General features: G+C 36.1%; 1 non-coding gene across 1 annotated transcript; it reads right to left on the bottom strand.

The window, feature by feature from the left end:
- Window positions 1-2,308: 2,308 nt before the first annotated feature.
- Window positions 2,309-2,382, bottom strand: trnan-guu. Its single transcript has one exon. It is a non-coding gene; the product is annotated as a tRNA-Asn (tRNA).
- Window positions 2,383-9,727: the final 7,345 nt, after the last annotated feature.

Genomic DNA, 9,727 nt, shown 5'->3' on the forward strand with positions numbered 1-9,727 from the left:
GAGGAGGTAGAGGAGAAGGAAGAGGGGGAGGGGAGGAGGAGAGAAGGGAAGGGGCTGGAGCACAAAGCTATTTGCTTTAAATCTTGCACAAATCAGCTCTTGACAAACTCAAACATCAAGCACTGTTTGTTACGGACATCTCAACTGTATTTACGACTATGAAGTTAACATTATACACTACTTGGAAAAGGTGTTAAAGGATTTATGTACAGGCCTATATGTGCTTTTATTGTATTATACTTAAATTATCATTTAATTGTAAGCGTTTTGTTATTTTTACTAATGTCTGATGTGAAGTCACATAGTCTATAATTCGTTGGTTACAAAGAAGCATCGAATTAATCCTAATGGTTCTTGCTTTTGCTTTCATATTGAATCCTGGTTCGAAATATAAAGATTTTTATAAAACGCGAGCAAAATACGGATTCAAAAGAAAGTCCTATAAGGAGCCATATTGGTCCACAACTATTATTATTATTATTATTATTATTATTATTATTATTATTATTATTATTATTATTGACATGTTATTTTAGTTGTGCAGCAACTATAAAGGCCTAATGGCAATCAAGCTAGTCTTGCTAACCTTGTATTTCTATATATTTTATACATGCGATCCAAAATGAAAACACAGATTCTGTCAAACCAACAGATTTAATACAGCAAAGGTGCGACACCTAGTAAACAATATAACAGATGGCCTGCCTAAAACATTAGCTTATAGAATAAGAACAGAACGCTATATCTGATCAGCTTTTTTTTGGTCTAGTTTTCAAAAGGCATATCGCTTTGCATTTCCGTCTCGCATGGCCTAAAACAATGAGCTTTTTGGAGAATAAATGAAATAATCTATAGGACTATGAAGAAAGAGCAAAAAGAGGGGTGAAGTATGAACCAATAGGAAGAGAAATGGAGGTGGACTGGGTTAGACTGACAAAGAGAAAGGGACAAAGGAATGGAATATTCACACTGCCTTTGTTACGCGCTCAGGGCTTTGGAAAAATGAATAGGCTGCTGATTCGAGAACACTTCCGAATCTCTCACTCGATTCAAATGTAGGTTATGTGTTAGTTGCTGTAGAATAATAATAGAACAGACCTAATAAAAAATAAAAAAAATAAAATATCACGTAGGCTATGAATAAGATTATACTGAACTGATCACAGTGTATACAGGGATACAGGAAATGAATGAGCTTTCTTTTTGCATCGTGAGAACTGTTATGGTCATACTATATCCCGTGCACTCACGATGCACGTACCACAGCGAGATAATGACAATCCCGATTTGTGCACTGGCCGACATGCTGCACTCCGTCCACAAGACACTGACAGAAACCATGCAACATCTTATAAAATAATCATAAAAACAATTATTTTGTATTTCTAGATATGCCTAAATAAAATCAACTAACATACAGGTCGATAGTTTTATAGATTCAATACTGATTAAAAAAAAAAAACACATGACAAAAGCATCATTTGTGTCAAATTTCCGATTAAGAACAACGCAGCTGTGATTCCACTCAACATGTTATCATTAATCAAAAGCCATACTGGCATTTAACACCTGCGTGTCAGAGGGCATGGCAAATTAATTTAGTCTTTCTTACACGAGCTGTAATATCGCATCTTTTTATGATTGTGTATTTTAATGTATGTAGAAGAACGAACGAGGGCATGCATGCATGCACATGCCGGATTTGCAATGTTGTTTTTACAGTGTCCTGCGGTTTTTCTTTGTGCACAGTGTTGCACTAATGCAATGCGTTATATTTCTACAACCCACCACAGTTTATTAATTTGTATACATTTTTTTTTTCAGTTAGAATAGACCTTATCGGGCGCGCCATAATGGTAATATAATGTACAGAGAAGCGCATGCTGCAGTGTTATTGAGCTCCCACAGACTGGCAGAGGCAGCCTTCAAAACAAACAAAAAAAATGATTTTGATTTGATTTCTCTCTGTATTTGTATCTGTCTACAAAATGTAAAGACAATCATTAAAAAGAAACGACACAAAACGTCTAACAAGTGACCAAGCCTGTATTTTACTTAACATTTAATCTAATAAATATGCGAATTCATACATAAATAATAATGTGTGATTAAAATATATTAAGCGTATTTATGTGCGATGATGAGAAGGCATTTCAGATATGAAGGGTAAAGAAACACACTCGAATAATCCTGTTTAATTAATGTCAGTTATCCGTGTATTAAGCTCTCCTGCTATAAAATGATTTTCTATCGGGTTAAATCGTTTTCTCGATATTTTAAAATATGTTTATTTTGATTAAAAACATGTCGTCCCTGGGTGGGCTTGAACCACCAACCTTTCGGTTAACAGCCGAACGCGCTAACCGATTGCGCCACAGAGACTCCGACAAAGGAATAATGGAAAAATGCTTTGTTGAATTGAGGTTTTTAAAGTGGTCATTTACCTTCAAGAGCAACACGATATCAGTACATTGATACGCGTGCCGGTGTTGAAATCAATTCTGTACCTCCCTCAGAATCCTGTATCCCTGGAGCAATGCGCATGCGTAAAATGAGATCGGCCCACAGGTACGACTGAGTACTTTTTTTGTGCATTATAGTTAGTGTGCTTTAGTTTAAGGACATTATGATCTACCAGCAGCGCAGCGTGTGCTTGTTAATATATGTTATCTAATTGTCCTTCTTTATTGCACGAATACCACAATACAAGTGAAACATGGAGATGTCGGGAATACAATGACGATCTTCCTTGAGCAACTTAATTAAATTAAATTAAATTAATTAATTAAAAACGAGTCGGGTAGGTTTGTTTTTCTATTACTCGCAGCTGAAACGATCTTCGCAATAGTAGTCTATAATAGAATGCACAGCGTATTATTGACTGTGTGACCCACCTTTCTTTCCATTGAAAACGACATTGATTATTATATATATATATATATATATATATAGATATATATATATATAATATATATATATATATATATATATATATATATAATATTTGTAGTAAAAAAAACAAAATGAAAATACATATAAACTTTACAGTTATATAACTTGACACATGTACACGTACGTGCTTTGTTAATTAATTTTTACTTAAATTTCAGTGTCGCTCGGGATATGTGTCACTGTACGCCGACTTACTTTACTGAAATGTGTCCAGGGGTCTCTATAAACTTCTGGTACTCCAATATCTGACGTAAAGTGAGACGTCATAATTGTCAGAAATATCGTATTAATAATAATAATAATAATAATAATAATAATAATAATAATAATAATAATAATAATAAAAGCCATGTTTTGAAGTTCCAAGGGGCTTCAGTTGGGGTCTAGCTGTTCGTTAATATGATGGTATGTGCGTTCAGAGACCTGAGATTAGTGTCTACACCAACCAATGCTAGATATTTATAAACCGAGCCTAAGCAAGCGAGAACACTGAGAAATAATTGTGACCTTGTTAGCTTCGGTAAACATGTTGACAGCATTGATGACAGTTTGCTTTTGGTACTATTAAGGTAACCAGTAGTGTTTCCTGTAGCGCCAGTGTTTTAAAGAAGACGTTGACTATTACACATATTTATATCCACCGCCTGCAACTCACGCAGCGTGCAACTTTAAGCGCAAAGTTAGCACCATTATTGAAGAATTTGGAGATTTTTTTTTATAAAACAATAAAAAGTGTAGAACAATATTTTTATCAGGTCAGTAAAAAAAAAAAAAAAAAAAAAAAAAAATCACCATTTATCACACGTTTGTACCAAGCGCGTGTCATTTCTTCTACAGAGACCTATAAATATGTAATATTCACAGACAGGGGTTGCAATCTGCTATTGCTGTGGGCCAATCACTAAAGAAAAGTTTCAAATGAAAAAGAAAATGTAGCCAAACTTTTTTTTAGCCACTGCGCCACTTTGTTCACAGGTGAATGATGTTGAGATGTTTGTTATAGTTTCGAAACTTTATTTTTCAGAACACGAAAACGTGCATATCGGAACCCAGCTGGACATGTGGATACATTTTATATGCGCACCTGAGTAAATATAGATGAATATACTATAGCTGAAAACTATCCATCCCAAAAACAAGAACGTTTTTTAATACATCAATTGTATTATTTTCATCGGTGCTTGCTGTGCAGACTATAATACACAAAGTATTATAAATAAATTCCAGACCTCCAGTTGTATTAATACTTTCACATACAAGGTTAAAAAGCAGAGATCGGCCGTGTGTCTTATGCCTTATTTTTTATGTTTCAAATGTACCGTTATGAGGGGATTACAGTATCATTGTGCTGGTTAGCGCTGAATATCTCGGATGCGTGGTGTAACGCACGCCTGCTCATTAGAAAGCTCTATGGGGCTCCTCATAACGTGAATCACTTCGGGCTGCACACGCTTCCTCGGCGAACGCAAATCTCGCGAGTGTAAAGTTGAACAGAATACACAGGCTCGTGCAGGGACAAAACTGCACCACGAAGGACTTTAGACCCCGGGAAAGTGCACCGTGCATTTAAAATGATAATTAACAAGACAATAAAGACTTTTACAAGGGTAATACAGGATACATATTCCTTCAGAATAGGGTACACAACTGAAACGTTTAACACTGATCTGCAGTATAATAATAATAATAATAATAATAATAATATTAAGTAATTATATTGAAGATAGAATGTCATTTCGCACTTTTGTATGTAGATTCAGACTGAAGTCCATTATCACCAAGATCTTTTAACAATGTATAGTGTGGATTATGTTCACTTTTAAGTAATCTACCTACACGTCTTTGAAATGCAGCATTTCTGTAAACTACAGAAATAAAGAACTGTCATCTAAATGTAGCTTGTAATTTTTTAAAATTTTTTATCTGACGCAAACTATCACTCAGCAGGTAACCCATTACTGTGATGACGTCTCTCCTGTTTGTCGAAACAAGATCCCAGCAGTGTTCCTTTCGCTGAGTCGACTTTTTGGACTCGTTTAGAATTCGAACACTAGAAGGCACGCATTCCCTATGGTGTGTTAGTTTGAATACAAGCACGCTTTGTTCTCGCCTCTAGTCCAGACACCAGTGTGCGTTTTATATTTCTCCGCAGATTCGAGTTTGTTTTCAGATACCTCGCTAAGGGAACCTCCAGGAAAACGAAAGTCTTGCAATCACTATAGAGCGAGGAAAAAGCAACAGCATACCAGCTGGAAATGTTTGTTACAAGGAATCAAAAGCGTAGGATTTATACAAAAAATATGTTTTCACCTGTAGCTTCAAAATCACACAGAACAGAAATTGAAGTCATTAACATCTGAATGGACGTGTGCATACGTAACTAAAGATCATTAATTAATTAATTACTTTCTTTCTTTCTTTATTTTTTGCTTAAGCTCATCTTGTGTTCCGTTTGTAAAAACAAACGCTGAAAATCTGCACACGCAAAGAAAGGCGTGCATTTCGAGTGTGTAAGAAACACGGCCTTGCCAATCAGACCCCAAATCGGAAAACCACGGACTTACTTTTAATACGCATACGTGCATAAGACGGATCTCGCAACGCAAGGTAGCCTCCGAGCAGCAGGTGTTAGAGCACGCTGTTTTAAAGCAGATTAGAAAGTGCGATGGTACCCGTATGCACCGTCACACCATGCAGTATGACTATATAGATTACAGATGGGGGGGTTCTGGAAACTTTATATATCACAGCTTCAGATTCAAGCCTCTCAGCATTCGCGTTCAAAAACGAATGTTTTTCAATGTAAAAGCAAAATTAGGTGGAGAACAAAGTCCACAACACCACAAACATTTCAGCTTTAGGAAATGTGATTTGGTTGCTAACATGAAGCGAGGAGATGCTGTCTGAAGAAAGTGTGCCTCATCAGGTTTTTCACTTTGCCACATGCAAGGACTTCCAGCGCTTTCTTCAATGAGCAGCAAGCCGCCTGCAGCACGTGCTTACTTTGTCTTTAAGGTGTGTGATTGACGCTGCCATTCAGTTTAATCCAGACCCGAGCTGTTACAGCGAGAAACGTTTTAAAGGCTTTTCAATACACATAATCCAATATCTAACAACATAGCTAGCTCCACGCACACGCACACGCACACGCACACGCACACGCACATTAACCCTCCTAGCATGTTCTCAATTAGGTGCATCTGTTCTGTTTTGGGTCATATTGACCCGATGCAAATTCAAACTAATTTAAAACATCCTTAAATTGATTAAATGTTTTTATTTGCAAAGGTTTGACTCTTTTCTGCTCTTTTAGTCCAGGAGCTGTGATAAAACTTCTTTGACTGCCAGCCTGGGAGCTCCTCACTCTGGAATGTCTTTACCAGTGAGATGCTGTTGCAACACTGACAGTGAAAATTAGGCTGTGCCTTGTAGATTATATATTGTTTGTTTTTTTGTTTATAAATATCTCCAGACAGGTGCAGCCATTTCCAGAGATAATAATACAAATATAATAATAATAAAATAACAAATTAAAGACGTTTGTTTTATTCCTGCACACAAATCTACACAGATAAATGCCGCGGATCACAGTGACCCGAAACATCTTATTAGTACACATGACCTGTTCAAAAAATAAATAAAAAAAATCTCAAAGGTTCAGTTTTCTGTGTATAAGTTCATGACCCCAAATCAGGAGAAGTCGTAAAATATTATACAGAAAATGAAAAAAAAAAAAAAAAAAAAAAAAAAAAAAAAAAAAAAAGCATTTAAGCTAATTGGAAACGATTAACCTTTGATCTCAGCCTAGATTAAGAGGATTCTAATGAGGTACTCCATTTTACAATGTTCTTTTTTCATCTGTAGACTGACTTCGCGGGTAAAATCATAATTTAAACTTATATTATATATATATATATATATATATATATATATATATATATATATATATATATATATATATATATATATATATATATATATATATATATATATATATATATATATATATATATATATATATACATATATTTAGGCTTTGATACAGTTACATGGCAATAGGCTTTGTGCTTGTAATGCATTTCAAAACAGCCTAATTACTCAAGCAAGCACTCTTACACGGTCGTCATGGTGTGAAAGTCCAAACAATAAGAACCCGGATTCATGCATACTCAACAGTGCCTAAAATCAAGACTATAATTAACAACATAAACAACATTTAAAAACAATATTTTTACCCTGAGTCAGACTACAGTAAACTATAAGGAGTAATATATATTATTTGGGGAAAAAGTAAAAAATAATTATTTGGTGAAATGTGTTCTACAGACGTATTTTTCATGAAAGTCAACTTCAGTGAAGAGTAGGCTGACGTCTGTTATATTTATAAATCAGTATTAATAGAGTCAGTAATACCGTATAATATACAATTCAATAACGCGCAGTACAGCGCGCTTGCGTGTATGCGATGTAGATAATGAGCAAACTTTACAGAGCAAATAAGACCGTTTTGTTTGATCTTTGACTAAGTCTCAGTTAAAACAGTAAAACATATGCGCTGCAGACTAAGCCACAACACGCAATTACATTTATTTATTTAGTCAGTAAATATACAGGTCACATGATAAGCATACAAATTCAAACTTATTGCAACAATGGACTTGCTGTTGAACCGAGTCTTATATTGGTGGTCTAAGCTTATTTGAATGACTGTTTGCGATTCTCATTTTTGGGGGTGGGAGTGCGGGCTGATTGATGGACTTGTTGTCGGGTTGTCTGCAGTGATCCATTGCTTGCCAGATCAAATGCAACCAGTCGTATTTGTTGTGTAACTTAGTTTTACTGAAAACATTAAGCTGGTTGACAGTCGAGCTTGGACAGCGGCGATTGGACGCTGCAGAAGATTTGCTTGCTGATTTTTTAAAAAATAAAAACCTAAACAATCACTTATCAGTGGTCTCACCAGCACAGTCCTGAAAATCGTTATTTTGGGAATCGCTTATTTATCCGAAGTGTGGCTGTTTATACACATATACATCTCCTGTTCAAACGACTCCTGCTGAGAGTCAACCGCTGAGTGCCACACAACGTATTGCAATCCTCGCACAAGGGCTGCATAACCACAGCGCACACACAAGCGTCGAATGGGCCTCCGACTTTGAAAAAGCCACTTAGCTATCGATAAAGGTTTTGAGAAGTAAACTTGTTATGGGCGTTCATTAGCAATGTCATTTATTTAAGCATTCTGCGTATATTAAAAGTGACAAGCCATTGGTTGTTTATTTGTATATTTATTGATTTACAATTTGTGCAATTGATCAGTAGCCTTTTCTCTGTCGTTTTTGTTATTATTATTTATTGGTTGACCGCTTTTAATCTCCACAGACGTTTGGAGTTCACAGCAGCGGCAAATATACAATTGTAGCACGTGGGCTTGAGTAAGCTGTTATTTCTTGCTGGTGTTTACCTGCGTGATTTCTGTTATTTCTTGCTGTGGTTTACCTGCGTGATTTCTGTTATTTCTTGCTGGTGTTTACCTGCGTGATTTCTGTTATTTCTTGCTGGTGTTTACCTGCGTGATTTCTGTTATTTCTTGCTGGTGTTTACCTGCGTGATTTCTGTTATTTCTTGCTGTTTACCTGCGTGTTTATTTCTTGCTGGTGTTTACCTGCGTGATTTCTGTTATTTCTTGCTGCTGTGTTTACCTGCGTGATTTCTGTTATTTCTTGCTGGTGTTTACCTGCGTGATTTCTGTTATTTCTTGCTGGTGTTTACCTGCGTGATTTCTGTTATTTCTTGCTGGTGTTTACCTGCGTGATTTCTGTTATTTCTTGCTGGTGTTTACCTGCGTGATTTCTGTTATTTCTTGCTGGTGTTTACCTGCGTGATTTCTGTTATTTCTTGCTGGTGTTTACCTGCGTGATTTCTGTTATTTCTTGCTGGTGTTTACCTGCGTGATTTCTGTTATTTCTTGCTGGTGTTTACCTGCGTGATTTCTGTTATTTCTTGCTGGTGTTTACCTGCGTGATTTCTGTTATTTCTTGCTGCTGGTGTTTACCTGCGTGATTTCTGTTATTTCTTGCTGGTGTTTACCTGCGTGATTTCTGTTATTTCTTGCTGTGGTTTACCTGCGTGATTTCTGTTATTTCTTGCTGGTGTTTACCTGCGTGATTTCTGTTATTTCTTGCTGGTGTTTACCTGCGTGATTTCTGTTATTTCTTGCTGGTGTTTACCTGCGTGATTTCTGTTATTTCTTGCTGGTGTTTACCTGCGTGATTTCTGTTATTTCTTGCTGGTGTTTACCTGCGTGATTTCTGTTATTTCTTGCTGGTGTTTACCTGCGTGATTTCTGTTATTTCTTGCTGGTGTTTACCTGCGTATAAAAAAAGCGCATTGCAGAGCCACTGGAAGCTTGGCGCCGTTTTGAAGCCTATCTGCCCCATATCCCATTTACTGCACACCCAGGCATGTCTGTGTGCAGGCAGAAATACGCTGCGCTGTGATTTAAACCAGTTAAGACGGTATGAAAATTAAGCGAACAATTTTCTTTCAAGCGCCCGCGGAGGGATTCTAAAGTGCCCCTGCAAAAAGATCTAATCACAGCTTACTCGCACCCTACGCGAATGTAGATTCGGTACGTTTTACTAGAAACATGATGGCGCGTCAGATGCTTTCAGTTTCTAAAGAGATATATATATATATATATATATATATATATATATATATATATATACGCGAATGTATATATATATATATATATATATATAAATAATATATT

Source organism: Polyodon spathula, chromosome 12, assembly GCF_017654505.1.
Source record: "Polyodon spathula isolate WHYD16114869_AA chromosome 12, ASM1765450v1, whole genome shotgun sequence".
Classification (NCBI taxonomy): domain Eukaryota; kingdom Metazoa; phylum Chordata; class Actinopteri; order Acipenseriformes; family Polyodontidae; genus Polyodon; species Polyodon spathula.